This window comes from Galeopterus variegatus, unplaced genomic scaffold, assembly GCF_000696425.1.
Source record: "Galeopterus variegatus unplaced genomic scaffold, G_variegatus-3.0.2 Scaffold81, whole genome shotgun sequence".
NCBI classification, from domain to species: domain Eukaryota; kingdom Metazoa; phylum Chordata; class Mammalia; order Dermoptera; family Cynocephalidae; genus Galeopterus; species Galeopterus variegatus.
The window spans coordinates 673465-689361 of NW_007726192.1; the positions used below are offsets into that span (position 1 = coordinate 673465).

The 15897-nt window shown below is 40.4% G+C and overlaps 1 pseudogene; it reads right to left on the reverse strand.

Annotated features, from left to right (window-relative positions):
* Nucleotides 1-203: 203 nt before the first annotated feature.
* LOC103596184 lies at nt 204-1393 on the reverse strand (annotated as a pseudogene).
* Between the last annotated feature and the right edge of the window lie 14504 nt (nt 1394-15897).

Here is a 15897-nt window from a genome sequence, read left to right on the forward strand (position 1 = left end):
AAGCAAAATGTTCTACACTCATACTATGGAATCTTATTTAGCCATGAAAAGAAATTGATACATGCTATAACATGCATAAAACTTAAAAACATTATGCTAATTAAGGAAGCCAGTCACAAAATATCTTATGTTGTATGATTCCATTTATGTGAAATGTCCAGAATAGGCAAATTTTTTTTTTTTTTAGCAGATAAAGATTTGTTTTATTTGAATGGTTGATCTATGTAGTCACTGAGGCCACTGTGTACAAACAATGTGGGGAGCTTTATTTCTTGGACAGTCTTGATGATCTCCTTCTTGGCCTGGAAGAGCTCTTCAAGGAGCTTGCATGCTTCCTCAGTCTTAGACTTGTGGGCCTCAGCCTGGTCAGCCAGGAACTTCTTGTGAGCCTTGTCTACCTTCAGCTTGTGAATGTGTTCTGTGAGAGAATCTGCTTGCTTTTGAACACATTGCCCTTCAGCAAATGCAGGCTGTGATGCAAGTGGCAGTCAATCTTAGATTCGCGGTGTCTTCTGAGCAGCCGGTGCAGAATCCTCATCCTCCTCCTCATCAAGGTTACCTTTTCCAGCATTCGCACATTGGCCGTACCCTTTAGCTTACCTATGCCCATAAGACTGATCTTCTGGCGGGCCAAGGTGTTTTTCCAGCGTTGAGCCTGGAAATGGACAGTCATAGGCTTGCAAATGATCAGCCCACCTTTGATCAGCTTCCAGATCTGCTGATGGGAGTGGGCATTAGCAGTTTCATAGGTCTCGTTGGGATCCAACCAGACCGCAGCAGCAAAAGGAAAGAACTCGCAGAATAGGCAAATCTATATCTACGGAAGGTAGAATAGTGGTTGCTTAGGACTAGGGTTGGTGGGAATGGAAACTGATTGTTAACAGGTAGGAGGTTTCTTTGGGGGGTAATAAAAATACACTAATATTAGATTATGGTGATGGTTACACAACTCTGAATATACTAAAAACCATTGAATTTTACACTTAAATAGGTGAATTTTTTGATGCATTAAATTATATGCCAAATAAAACTGTTTTTTAAAAACACACCATGGATAGAAAAAATAGTCATCTCAATTATAAGCCCATGATAAAAAAATCACAAGGGCAGACCATTTAAATGCAAGTGTTGATTTGAGGTAGAGCTGCTCTCCTGGGAAGCTCTGTGTAGCTTGGGCCAAGGTTTTTATTTAATGGTGGTTAAAGGTTCTGCCAAGCAATGCCAGGTTCACAGCTGGTCTAGGAGGGTAAGTTATCTGGTGACAGGCTCAATGTCCCTGAGTGCTTGGACCCCAGTGTCCCTGAGGGTAAGCACCCACCATGGCTCAAGCACACACCTGAGGGCAGAATTTCAACAGTTCCATACTGAGCTTAGAGTGTTTTGCTTCTGACATGTTAGTGAAATCTGGCACAGGCAACAAGCCATGATCCAAAGAGGATCTTCGTGAAAACTGTATTTCTTATATAAAACTTTTCCATTTTGAGAAATTGCTCCAGGTCCACCTGCACTTGTAACTTTATTTGGATCACTTAGCTGGAAAATGGACGGACTGTTTCAACATTACTATTTTATAGCTTGAAAGATAAACTTTTTTTTTTTTTTTTACTGCTTTTAATAGTCCACTTGTTCCTAAGATTCTGCCAATGAAAGTTGAGTTTCACCTTTAGAATTATTTACACTGTACTCTGTAATTCACTCTGGATATTGTCATGACATTAGAAATGAAACCTCAAATTCAGCAACTTCAAACTCTCTGGAATTGTAACATCTTGTTTTTGTTCGATCTCATGATACTTCCCTACTCCTTGTCAAAGGACCTATAAGGGTCTGAATTCTTAGCCTCAGCCTTATCCATAAACTGTGACTTTTATTGAAAAGATTTAATTAATTAGTTTAATTAATGTAAAATGAAATGTCAGTGCTGGATGTGATGTTAGGGAACTCATGGTTCAATAACTGCATTCTAGAGATCAGAGCAAGTCTTCTTTGAAAGGTTGTGAGCAAATCAGAAAGATAGTTATTTCAGGCCTCTGTTTGATCATCTTTAAAAAATGGGATGGATAATATTTTCCCCTCATCATTATTATTATTGCTTCATTCATAGAATTGTTGTAAGGATAATATAAGATCATCTCTGTAGATGCATTTTGAAAAAATTTTATATGAGCTAGATGAGTAGTACTTTTAATAAACACATGCAAACTCTAATTTTATTCGGAGGTTGTCTCCACTGAGAAAATCTGAGACTCTAAGTAGAGTCATTAGTCCATTTCTGTTGCTTATAACAAAATAAATGGAACTGGATAATTTATAAAGAAACAATATTTATTGCTTACAGCTGGGAAGTCCAAAGTCCAGGGAACACATTTGGTGGGGTTTTGGTGGTTGCATCAGTGACCCAGGGGTCTCACATGGCAGAAATGGCAGAGCAGAAATAGAGAGGCTCTCACATGCTATCCTTTGAAAGCTCTCAGAACCACGCCCCTCCTCACCATTGTAAGACATTTACTTTGACACAGTCCTACAATATAATCACCTCTTCAAGGCCCCACCTTTCAATTACCATAATAGGATTTCCCACCCACTTAACACTGTCACAGTGGGGGTCAAGTTTTGGGGGGACAGTCAATCCAAGGCAAGTCACATCTTTAGAGTAAGAACATATTGCCTAGTTTGAAAAACACTGTCTGATGAGAATAGAAGACCTAAACTGGTTTCTCATGTCTGGTGTTAGTGGGGGGTGGGGGTGGGGGGTGGAGAGCTGTATTTAATAAGCTGTGTTTCCACATATCTTTTAAATATTCATCAGCCATGTAATTTTTCATTGAGATTAGTTTGTAAGAATTGGAACAATGGGGTAAAGGTCTGACTTGATTTCCTAAATAGGAAGAAGACTTAAAGTAAAACTGTTTTGCTATATCATCAGGGTGAGGTTTACCTTGAACTGACCACAGAAAATGGGTTGAGACAAGGCAAAGAGTTGTTTCCAGAAAATAATACTGAAAATCTAGAAATAGATGTAAATTGCTGATCTGAATATGGGAAGATGGAATGGTGTAGACATTCTTTGTTTTGATTTGAATTGAGCGAATGTTTCTGAGGGTTGCATGATGTTACGGTAGCAATGACAGATTTCCAAGCCGATGCAATCATTTAAATTGTGTCATAGGTATCCATAACTACGTGGGGTGATGTGTCTTAGGAGAGAAATCAGGCTGAAGAACTATAGAAATACACAAAGAATCTCCCAGATAGAAAGTGCATGGAATGAAATTGAATGCTGCAAAGACTGCATTGGAATGCATACCTCTGAGAAAAAGTCAGATGCTTCTGTCATACTTAGTGATGCTGGTTTGCCTAGAAGGATTAAGAAGGGCTCAGGATGAATTACAACTTTGCTTCCAGCTAAGAGAGAGAAATGCATTTGTCTGGTAGATTTTCTGCAAAGCTGAGTGAGGTTTAGGACTAGACTTATCTTTATACTAAAGCTCACAACTGAAACTATTTTCTATTTACTCCAAGTAAAGAAAAATCTTGGCGGTGTCTGCCCCGCCTATGTTCTCCATCTCTGATCACCCCTTTCCCCATCCATAGGTGGTCTCCTGTAGCATATCTTTATTGTGTAACCTCTCCCTCCTCGCCAAAGCTTACTGGTCCACTGGTGGACAACCAACCCAGGCTGAACCATTCAAATCTTCTTTCCCAGAATCCAGACTTAGGATTCTAAGGTGCTGCCCAGATCCTGCTGAACTTTTGAACCAGACTGTGATGTGAAGTTCGGCCTTGGGCAGTCATGTATGGGGAAGCAGAGAAGGCCAGTCTTCAGAAAGGGAAAATAGAGTGAAGCAGACGTGCAGGCAAAAGCAAAAACAAGAATTCCTGTGAGCCAAGAGATGTAGAGAAACTGACTGGTTCCAACAGCTTTATAGTTTCTGGTCTAATTCTTTGTAAGGCCCAGCTACACTTCCTGTCCTGAGATGCATACATTTACTTAAACTAGTTTCAGTGGGTTTATGTTATTTCCAACTTAATAAGCCATAACCACACGGGGCATTTGTAGATGAGAAAAGATCAGATGGTTCTCATTTATTATAAAATATCCTTCCTGACCCTAAAATAGTTTTTCTTGAATGTACATATATATATTTTAGAAAACCTTAAACTATAACACATTTATTTTTTATGTCATTTGAATATCATTCACATTATTACATGCAAATGCCACTCTAGCCAGCACAATACTTAAATTCCAGCATTGCAGCTGCTCACTAAATATTTGTTGAATGAATAAATGTTTCTTTGGCAGATATTTGCTAAGCACTATTCCAGTATTGAGCTAAATCACGTATTAATCTTATGTTTCCAAAATTAATGATTAATGTTCTTGGAAGATTGTTGTGCCTTTCATCAAAACATAAATGAAACCTTTTTATGGATTTCTAGAACACATGGCCTGCATATGCCATGCAGTTATAGTTGCATTATTTCCATATTAGAAATTTATTGCCTCATAATAGCAATTAGGAGAGCAAAATTAGTGTTGGGTCTTTGAAGACATCATTTATAGAAAGAACCGGTGGTTGAATTTTCTACATATGAAAAATTTAGTGTAACATTTACTCACTTCCATTACTGAGATGCTCTGTAGATACCTAAATGTGAGATTAAGATTCTTTTCCTTCATTTCAGTGTTAGACCTGGAATCAAATTCTGTGCAGTGTCTGGGGAGATGAATTTAATGCTTCTTTAAATTTGTTTCCAGAATTACCTTGAAATTGTTTGTGAACATGCTCATAAAAATGATCTCAAGTGCCCAGGAGGAGGAAAAAAGTTCCTCTCTACTGGATAACTTTACATTGATGAGTGACTCCACTTGAGGTTGATTTATAGGAGCCCTTAAGGATACAGGTGGGGCTCATTAACCTCAGCTGACCATCTGGACTAATGTAACCCTGTCATTTGATGGGATAAATGGTGGCCTTTGGTTATTCCTATGTTAGCTACACACAGCTTTTTGGTCTAGAAACTTTCTGAAAGTTTATTTGGCAAGAGATATTTCCTGAAATAGTCAACTTCAATAGCCCATTTTGAGCCCCCAATTAATAATAAAATAATTCCTATTCTGTGATTTTATAAGGATAGGTCTATGTATTTTTTAAAGTCATAGGCCATTTGAAGGTTTTCTTAGGCCTGGATTCATTAAGAAATTGTGTGATTTTTATTACCAATGTTATTTCTGTTAAGTAAAACTTAATTTAAACAATAATCAAAATAATGAGAGTAACAATAAGCTACTTTAAAGACGTGAAGGGAAATCACAGACAAAGACAGTATATTTTGCTTTTTCTCTAACATGCAGGGTCAAATCCTCATTTGGTCCAGCAGATTTCTAGGGAAATGGGCCTGTATTTTACCACTCGTCATAGCACCAAAGATGTTTATGGAAAAGCATGGACCGTCTCCCTGATCTGTGTCAGGAAATGTGTTCAGCCACAATACCAAAACCCCCAAATAGTGGCTTACACAGATTAGGGGCTTTATTTTTCTAACTTTTCAAAAAGTCCAGAGGCCAGTGTCTAATGGCTTTGGCTCAAGGGCTTAATGATACTAAGGCCGAGGTGTCTGGGAAGATCTAGAGGAATGTGGCGCAGGCCTGCGAGGTCTGACCTCCTGCAAGGCCCCAGCAAAACTTCTGTTCACACGTCGTGGGCCAGAACTCTGTTTGCAGGAGGTGCTGGCCAGCGTGGCCTTTCAGCTGAGTTTATTGTGCCTTCCAAGATAGTTAAGATTTGTGAGAAAGAGGGAGAGATGAATAGCAAGTCTGCCCCAACATCACATCAAATCAAAGGTAAGGACCGTATCCTCAACATCCCTGGAAAGGAACCCCTCACCATGAACGTATCATCCTGGGTATATCTAAAACCTTCTTGAATCTATTTATGTTTTCAGCCAATCTACTTTTTGGAGGGAACAGTCAACAATGTTAGAAGTAAACAAACTCAAAAGTGGTTGTTTCCAAGTTAGTCTTTTCTGTAGAGGATAAGGAAGAACACAGTTGACAGGTGGTTGCTAAACGTCACCGTTTTTGTGGTCCTCATTCTTTTCCCAAAGAGCAACATGGGAATCGTTGATACTTGGAGAGACTTTCTCCCTTCCCTGTTCCTCATTCCTCTGTGGACACGCGTGTGTTCAAAGCAGTCATGCAGACCAAACTTCCATCGAACCCAACTATGCACCAGTGTATTGTGTATGTGTGTATATATGTATATATACATATATATATATGTAATTTTCTGTATATTATGATGCTCTGACATCTTTAAAAGCCTTTCTGGCTAGGGAGAGACTACTCTCTCCACACTAGCCAATTCTTAGAGATGGCCAGGGGCCCAGCCAGGAGCATCTTTTCATATACAAATTAATCAATCCCAAGCCATACCTCCTCTTTCTGGTCATACACCCCAGGAGACAATATTCCTTTACCTTATTCATCCCAGGGCCAGGTACCAGATAACTACAGGTCACCCTACAGCCCAGGGCCCACCAAAATTATTCAAACTAGCCTGTCCTAAGCTGTTCACCTGCCCAGTCTGCCTCTTGGAAACCCCACTAAAGGCTCTGGCCTGATGCTTTCCTCTTGATCTATCTTCTGCCCTCTGACCACCCTGGTGTCTCCCACATGACAGATGTCCCTCCTGTCTCTAGGACCTGTGAGTATAATAAGCTTTGTTTTCCTTAGCCTCTCCTGCATCTCCTCTTGTGGCCCACCTGACTGACCATCTCATAAAAGAATATGAAACAACCAGACTCTGTCCTTTAGTCTCTCGTTTAGTCACTCCATTATTCAACTCGTCTCAAAGTTTCATAATATATAAGAATCTGTGATTGAACTGACGCTGGAATTTAAACTCTACTTATGCAGGGATGAATGCATTTTCTGAGTTTCTATAAGTTTGGCTCACTGGCCACCTGCATCAAATCATCCGGGATGTTTGTTAAAAATGCAAATTTCTAGGCTCTCTCCTGGCACGCATCAGCTACGCTTTTGAAATCAGGATGTCTGGGGGAGAGCTGTGGAAATATGCCAGGGTAATGCAAGCTCCAGGAGGGCAGGGATGATCTGTTTTCCCTCCACTGCTGTGGTCTCTCTGCCTGTCACAGTGCCTCCTATCAGGTTGGCACTCAACAAATATTTGTTGGATACGAGTAAACACTTACAGTGCTTCCTGTGTGGGGGCAGTTCTAAGGAGTTTTGAACGTATTAACTCATTTCATCTACATAGCAACCCTATGAGACAGGCACTGTTGTTATCCCCACACAACAGATGAGGAAACTGAGGCATAGAGAGGTTGAATGGCTTACCAATGGCTCACAGTTTGTAGGTGATGGAGCTAGGGTTTAAGCCGAGCAGTCTGACTAATATTAATATTGACACTGAATCTGGAAATAGAAGTGAAAAGGAAAAAGTTATGAAAATATCTAGATGTTTGTGACAGTCTCAGGATGCATCTCTCAAGACTATCAGGAGACAATTGCAATAGACAGTGAGATACAAAGGTGAATAAATAGGAAGAGACAGACATGTTCACAGGGTAATTCCAAAACTGTGTGATGGGTGCCAGGAGAGGCTGGTGCGGTGTGTGCTGGGAGCTTCCCGAAAGGAAGGGGAAGATGCCTCTGGGGTGGGGCCATAGTGAGAGTGGAGACTGGGAATTAGCAAGGGCCTGGTGATGGAGTTGTTTGCCTTGATAAGGACACACATCGAGCAGCAGAGAGCAATCCAGAGCAGAGACAGGCTGCTCTGGGCTTTTGAGGGTAAAGGAGAAGGATTAGAAAATGGGTGGTTTGGAAGCATGTGTTCACTCAATGTCTAGTCATTCCTCTGAGCACTAATATTAAGGGTCAACAGTTACTAAAAATCTATCTATAATATGGCAGAGGCAGTGCTCAGCTCACTGGGGGCATTATCTTACCTAATCCTTACTATGGTCCTATGAGGTTTTTATTCCCGTTTTACAAATCTAGAAGAATAAAAGAACAATCAAGTTAGCCATTAGCAGGAAGAACTAAGTAGTTTGTAATATAGTATAAACCTTCAAAATAGCAGGAAGAAAATGACCAGGAAAACTTATTATAAAGAAAACATAAATGGTACCCCAAATCTGATGCATAGTCATCCTTTTCAACATGATTTACCATCTTTTCTCTTTCTGTTTAGTGTACATATTTGTCAGCACCCTTCTCCTAAACGTCAATTTCATGAGTGTTTCATGCTTCAGCCACTTCTGAGCACTTCTCCAAAGCTTAGTATTTTATATGTGAATGAGACAACATTCCCTTAAATGCAGCTCATTTGTCATAGAAAGGTGCAAACTTTCTTTTGTCAAATGGACAGACCAATGGGGCCGGCCCGGTGGCGCACTGCTATAGTGCGCCGCTGGAGAGCGTGGTGGCGCTCCCGCCGAGGGTTCGGATCCCACATACAGACCAGTTCCCGCTCACTGGCTGAGCAAGGCGCGGGGGCAACACTGAGGGTTGCGATCCTGTTGCCAGTCCCGGTCCGGTACGGGGGCGACACTGAGGGTTGCGATCCGTTGCTGGACACGGAAAAAAAGACAAAAAGGAAAAAAAAAAAAAAAAAATGGACAGACCAAGTCTGCCTGAATCTGAATCTGATGTTTACACGTGGGAAGGGGGTGTTTGTATGTGCATGAGTGTGAGTACATTTTCTTCCGTCGGTGCTGGGTGTATGCACATGGAGGAAACATGAAAAGGTACTCCTACTCACAATTTTCCAGCACCCAACCATGACTCTAGACTTTTATTTCTCTGCAAATTTAGGAAATGCTGTAGACAAAATTGAACTTTTTTTTGGAAAAAAGAATATTTTATTCTTTATAAAATCTTTGAAATTCATTATATGTTCAACACTAGAAAAGACAAGAAGAAATTACCACATTCTGAAATACAGTGAAGTTTTACAAGGCCCCAGCAAAACACCAATTGGCATAACCTTCATTAGTAATTATCAGAAACAAATTTTAAGCAAACTAATAATTTAGTGAATTGTTAAATGGATTTCTGGAGGATTGATTTCCTTTTCCAATTCTCTCAACTCTTTCTCTATCCTTTTCTTTCTTACAGCAATGACTTTCTCATTAGAAGTGAGAAAAGGGTCAGGACCAGGAAGAAAGGGGCAAAAAGAGTATAATTTTGTGGTAGAATAGAAGGGACTTAGGAGCAAACGGTATACAGTTCTAGCCCAAACCATACCAAATCAAGCTCCAGGAAGAAATAATATCTCTAAGTAAATTTTGTATGGAAAGGAGATCATTAAATTAATTTCATTCATATTAAAAAAAAATACTAACTCTTCTCTGTAACTTCATTGCCCCATGCCCACCTGTGTCAGCATTTCCAACAGTGACCATACTGGATGACTTTTGGTGGCCTGGAATCTATTAATTGTTCAGTCTTTATGAACTAGCATCCAAGCTCATGCAGAGCTTCTCTTTGCCACCTGAAGCCTTGCTGACTCATATCCCTCCTTCTTAGAGAATAGGAACAGGGAAATAGCTACCCCCATCCACTTCCTTCTCCTTTGATATCTAGGAACAGCTGGGGAGAGTCTGGGGTGACATAATGCGGTGTTTGACTCAAAACGCTGAGATGTGGCTTTTGTTGGGAGCTGTTCTCCAAGGTCTTGAATGTACAGGAATCCCAGCTTGGGCTCCAAGAGACATTAGGTTTCCCTTCAATTTCCTTATTTCCCTCTGGGTCAATAACACTCACTGCTCTATTGTTGCGTCCATCAAAATCATTTTTGTTTGATTATCCCAACTCTTCCCTCTGGTTGGAATGTACTATAGATGTAAAAAGCATTTCCAACGTTTGGATTTGGTGTTGTATTGGCATGCCGCCTCAAACTGTCAATTCATTGAGATAAAAAAAAAAGTCACATCCATTGTTCAGCTTTTTAAATAGAAATCGTTTGGTTGGCTTAATATTTTGACTGCTCATTCCTGCATTTCGATGTAATATTGCTTGGATTGCCTTTTCCTACCATGTGCTAGTTAGACACTAAAACACTCCTTTCTTTAGCTTTAGCTTCTCTGGCTATGCTGAGCCAAAGCTTCTGTTGTTTTCTGTCTAGCTTATCCACCACCCACTTCATTTGACCTTATAAACATGTTTAAATAGATTTCTCGGATAATGACCATTTTAGTTGGCAACTTCCCGTTTAGATATTACAGCAGGCACAGTGCAAATTAGAGGGCAGAGCAAAGCACTAAGAATCATGAGACCCTGGATAAATATAGTAGAACTGCTCAGCCTCGATGGGACAAGGCTGGGTGCTTATCCCAGTTTACCCACTGACTCAGTGAGTGACTCCGGGGAAGGCAGAGAAAAACAATCATTGGTTTCATCCACTGGTGACTCAGTCATGTTGATCTCAATAAATGGGGGCCAAAGAAGGAGTCCACTGTCATGGAGACACCTCATTTCCACCCCGGGTGTTTCACTGTTCCCCGGGTTTGCCTCTGAGTTCACTCGGAGGAAAACAAATATGCCCTTTATGCACTATAGAAGGGAGGCTGGGTGCTCATCGGGGCGAATGGCCTCATCGGCAAGGAGAAGAATCTTTTAAAGGTTAGCAGACGGACAAATAGGAAGAGCTGTTCAACCTGATATTAAAAGGTAGCCTTTCAAAGGTAGCTTTGTTCAATTCAGAATTATATTATTTTAATGTGCTCTACTGCTCTGTGACTGTGGTAATAGCCCAGTCCACAAATGATGCGAGCATTCAGTAAGAGCCTGGTGTTCTGCTCAGCACCTGGAGCAGCACCGTGCACGTACTATGCTCAATAGATGTTAAAAAAGTGAGTGAATGGCTAAAGAGCTGAAGAAGTAGGTGTGGTTAAATTGTAAATGGCCTTGTTCACATTCTTTGACAGTAGCTTTCTTTGTTGACTTGATTTTTGAGTGTCAGAATTGTTAAATCCGAGCTTTCTTTTCCTGATTTGTAGAGTAAGGTTGATTTAGTAAGCGTTTGCAGTTACTTGGTGGGCATCTCACGGGTCTTTTAGATTTAACTATTTGCAGGAGATTGTACTTTTGTGACCAGAAGGGAAATATTATGGATAACTTTATTAAATATGCTTAGCATATCCTCTCTCTTCATTCCACAGAAATGGATCTCCATATTTTCTGAGTTGGAGCAAGGGAATGAAAAGATATAATATATAAAGCTGTACAGCAATTTGCTGAACAACTAGATTGATTTTTTTTTCAAAATGCAAAAAACAAACCAATGTACTACAGGAAAAAAGCCATTTGCAAAACAAATTGCAAAAAAGTTAACGAATTCCTATTTTTCTCCTTTAAGGGAAAAGAAGCAATTGCACATGGATGAATGGTGTTATTATTGATAAGTTAATAAAACTGTCTCCTTATATAATATAGTTTGTGTACACTTTATTTGCCCCAGATACCTGTATGTCCTCATAACAATTGCCTGAGGCAAGTGGGACAAGTGCTATGTGCTCTTGAACAGAGGTGGTAACTGAGCTTTACAGGTTGGCCTTGTCACCTAAGATCACACAGTTTGCAACTGAACTGAGAGTGGAAACCAGGTATGCTGGATTGGAGACTAATACTCTTTAGAGTATTAGAAAGAAGGCAGTTCAGGTGTCTGGAGTGCAAATGGAAGAAGAGCCAGCACTAATGAAACATTTGCAGTAGGGTTTACTTCAGTGGAAACCAAATCAGCTCCACTATTTTCACCCTGATTGACTGAACTGTTCTAAAAATCTGCTTATGAGTTCCATAAAAGCAAGGACTGTGTCTCCTCTACATCTCCTGTACCTAACCCAGCTTCTCACATGCAGTAGGCCTTAAACACATGTTTGATGGATGAATGTATAACTTTCCACAATACCTCCTGTTATTATCTCATTCTCTTATCTCTTAGTAATCCTTTTACATACTTCATTCCTCTGGGTGGAGCAAAGTCAACTTTGAGGTTGGACATGTGGGATAACATTAGTGCAAGTACATTTTGATTGAACACAGTGAGGAAGCAAGAGTTAAGCAATGGTTATATTTGTCTTCTTGCATTCCACTTCATAAAGACAGAAAACGATGAATAGAAGCACAAAGGAATGAAATGCCTGATGAAGGCCTCATGGGGAGGTAGGAGTGGTTTTGATAAGAGAATTGGTAGCTCCCATTTCCAGCTCCCATCTCCTGCACCATCTCTTGCCTGTCCGGTATATGTGTGTGTGTGTATGCATATGTGTGTGTATGCACATGTGTGTGTATGCATATGTGTATGTGTGTATATATCTACATTCATATCTATATTCATATCCACATCTATATCTTCAAATGGGCTGGTCATTCTTTTCTAAATTTGAGTAGCATCAAGGTTGCTGAAATACAACACGGATAATAACTTTTGCATATGGTGTATTATCAATAAAACATGTTTTGGATTAGTACCTGATCAACACTTATCATAAGCAGCATAAGAAAATTAATGATTATTATTACAAAGTTCTAGTTGGACATCCACTTTGACAACTCATCAATCAACAAGTGTTAATTAATGCCCTGTGATGGCCTGTAAGGCACTCTGCTGGATGCTGGGGGAGGAGGAGTAAGAAGAAGTATGAGGCAAAATCCCTGCCTTAGAGGATCTTGCGGCCTGTTTGAAAAATTAAGATGTACGTAAAAATGAATAACATGGGTGCAGGTTCTGAGTGCTCATGGTAGGGGCTCAGGAAATGGTGCTAGCACCTCACTGTATCAGGGAAGGCTTTCTGGGGAGGATGTGTTTATGCATCTAAAGGATTGGTGATGCTAAAGTCAGTAGAGAAGCCTGTCTTTGGTGAGTCAGGGTGCAGAGAAAAGGGCAAAATCAAATGCCAATAATTCTAATCATTTTCAAGACTCCTTAAAATGATTTGGCCAGATTAGTTTCCAGGTACAGACTATGATCTGCAGTATGTATATAAAGATTCTATTGAGTTTGGGTCCTGGTGGAACTCTCACCAAACCATATTTTGAAAATTTCCTGAGACAGGCGTTGAAAGCTGTAAGACAACCTTTGGCTAAAGGACCAGCATCTCTGATCAGGAGTGTGGTGGACACTCTTTGCTCTGCTCAGATCCTCTCAGATCTGTTTTACCATTTTGCTGTGCCTTTCCCCTGGCTTCTGTGTAATTTTGTCTCCAGGTTCACGCATGTGACTCTTTCAGAAGACTGCCCCTTCACCAGCAGGCCTGACAGCCAGAAGTGCTTGAGGGTTTACCTTCCCCTGGGCAGCTCTTAACTAGTGACTGGCAAAGGAGAGGGAAAGCCCAGATCCATGGCCTCAATACTTGGAGGCATAGTTCACACTCCAGAGTTCTCCTGCAGGATCAGGCTTACATACCCTTTGCAGAATTTTTCCTAAATCACATTCTTGCTTGGCTTTCCCCCTTCCCTGCTCATTATCCACCTTCCTCTACTTCCTTATAAAACCAATCTTTCTTTCAGAATCTGCATCTGGGAAAACTGCCCTAGGATTAGAAACCATGCCTATCTCCCAATTTGGGTTAAGGTCTGTAAAAGAAAGCCAAGAGAGAAGGCGTGAGGATGCAGCTGGTCCAGAATCGAATCTCTTATTATTTTCCAGGCACAGAAGACTCCAATCCACATCCTTTCTTCCTCTAATTCCCAGAATAAAGCAATAGATGTTTGGAGATGGTAAACTCTGGTAACTGTTCCCTGAATAGAAAAGAATCAGCCTTCCCCCTCATCTCCAACATCCCCAATACAATCTGTGTTCATAATATGCAATTTGGAGACAATGACCAAAAGCACAATCATAATCACAGCCCTATCTCAATGCTCTGTCCCCACACATCCTCTTGCTCACCCCAGCAATGTTTACCAGCAGGCAGCTTGCCAGAAAGGAAATCAGCTGTGGGGCTGCACTGTTCCAGGAGCCAGCCCATCAAGAAGGCATCTGTGACTTTTCAGGGCATGGGGGTGAAGTGGAACAAAAGTAGTGTCTGTCTGCTCGTGTCACAGAAGCAGTGTGGGGAGGAACCGCTACTGACCAGCCAATGCCAACTGGTGGAGCACAGATTTTTAAGACTAACTGGTTGCTCTGCAGGAAAGACTTCCAAGGCATGAACCCCACGACCATGACTCTCTCACTCCCCCTGTTTGATGTTTTTTCAGGAGTGTCAGTCTGTGATAAGCTGCACTCATGTGATGATTACTGTGTGTGCATCTGCTGACACTAATGGTGTACAGACTCTCCAAAGTTCAACTGCTTTATAATGTTCCAAAATTAATACCAAGAGCATTTCTGGGAAGAGGAAGGGCACTACTGTGACATATGGACCCAATGTGATGATTTGTCTGAAACTGATCAGCTGCATTTTTACCTCATTTGTCAATAAGTCTTTGTCTTATTTCTTATGAGACAATCATTGTCACATGGTCCAGTTACTTACGCTGTACTTATACAATAAGGTAAGTAAGTTTACATCACGTGAATTTTTGCTTATTGAGGAGAAATCAAATCTCAACAACGATTATTCTTGTTAATTAATGAGGACTAAACTTTAGAATATTTTGTATACAAAGCCATATTGAAAGAAATATAATCCTAAAAGACATATCAAATGCCTTAGTAAAATTAAGATACACTATGTTTAGCACTGTCCTACTTCATTAAAATAGACAATGTTATTTTGATGTAATGGTTGTTTGTGATTCTCCGTGATTCCTCGAGGATGACTGATAGGACTTTGTAATCACAGCTGATGGGGGCGTATCAACTCATGGCTAATGAATAGATATCATCGATCCATCCATTTATTCATCATTTTCTTCAGTACCTCTCTTTTTAACAACGCTTCTTAAAATGTTATTTACATTGTGAATTTGTTTTACAAGTTTTTTTAGATTAAAGGTGAAAGTCAGTTCAACCACTGTCTTATTAAAAATATCAAGCTTGTAAAGTCTAAATTTATGAGGTTTGACAATTTTATAGTATTTGATATCTATAGAATAGACAATTTGGACTTTCTAGGATCTATAAGACATCTATAGAATGTCCAACAGAAGAGAGGCTGCCTTTCCTGTGTCTCTTTATCTGTAAGGAAACCTTCTGAGAACCCCCAAGCAGGCTTGCCCTTATGTCTGAATGGTCAGGCGTGGATCCATGCTCTTTTCTAAAGCAATCACTGACAAGAGAAATGAACTCATAGTAGTTACTGAAGATTAATCCAGATGTACTCCCTGAGCCATATAAAGGAGGGGTGAGGACCTGAACAAGAGCAAAGGAAGGGAGGAATGGCCAAGAGACCAACAGTGTCTGCTTCTGCTACCTTCCCAGGAACCAGCGCCTTCTACAAGGGTGAGAGATGGGTTTAAGGGGTGTGTGGCAACTTTTTGGAAGGGTGGCTTGTGCTTGTAAGTGAAGATACAGGGACCATTAAGATATGATTGATGGGTGAACACTCTCATCTTCCTCAAAATCTCTCACTAATGAATCTTCTGAAAAGTCCAACCTTATTCCTTTAAGTTATTTTATGCAGAATAAAAGTACCTATTAAAATGCATGTATAATTTTGCAGTGGGATAGCATAATAAGTAAGGACTTTAGGATATTTTGTCCAGCAACTCTTTTTTAAGCAGCTAAGAGCAAGGAACTGTGTGAGGTGCCATAGGAGATGCAAGAATACATCACAAACAGCCCTCTGTGCTGATGATATATTAATCTGAGTGAGCTCTGTGCACAAAGACCAAAGGAGAAAGTGATGCTTTAAGAGCATGCCAGGGGGACCCAGACCACGTGCCAACACCCCTGTGCCGACAACTCTGCCACCATAGAGGAC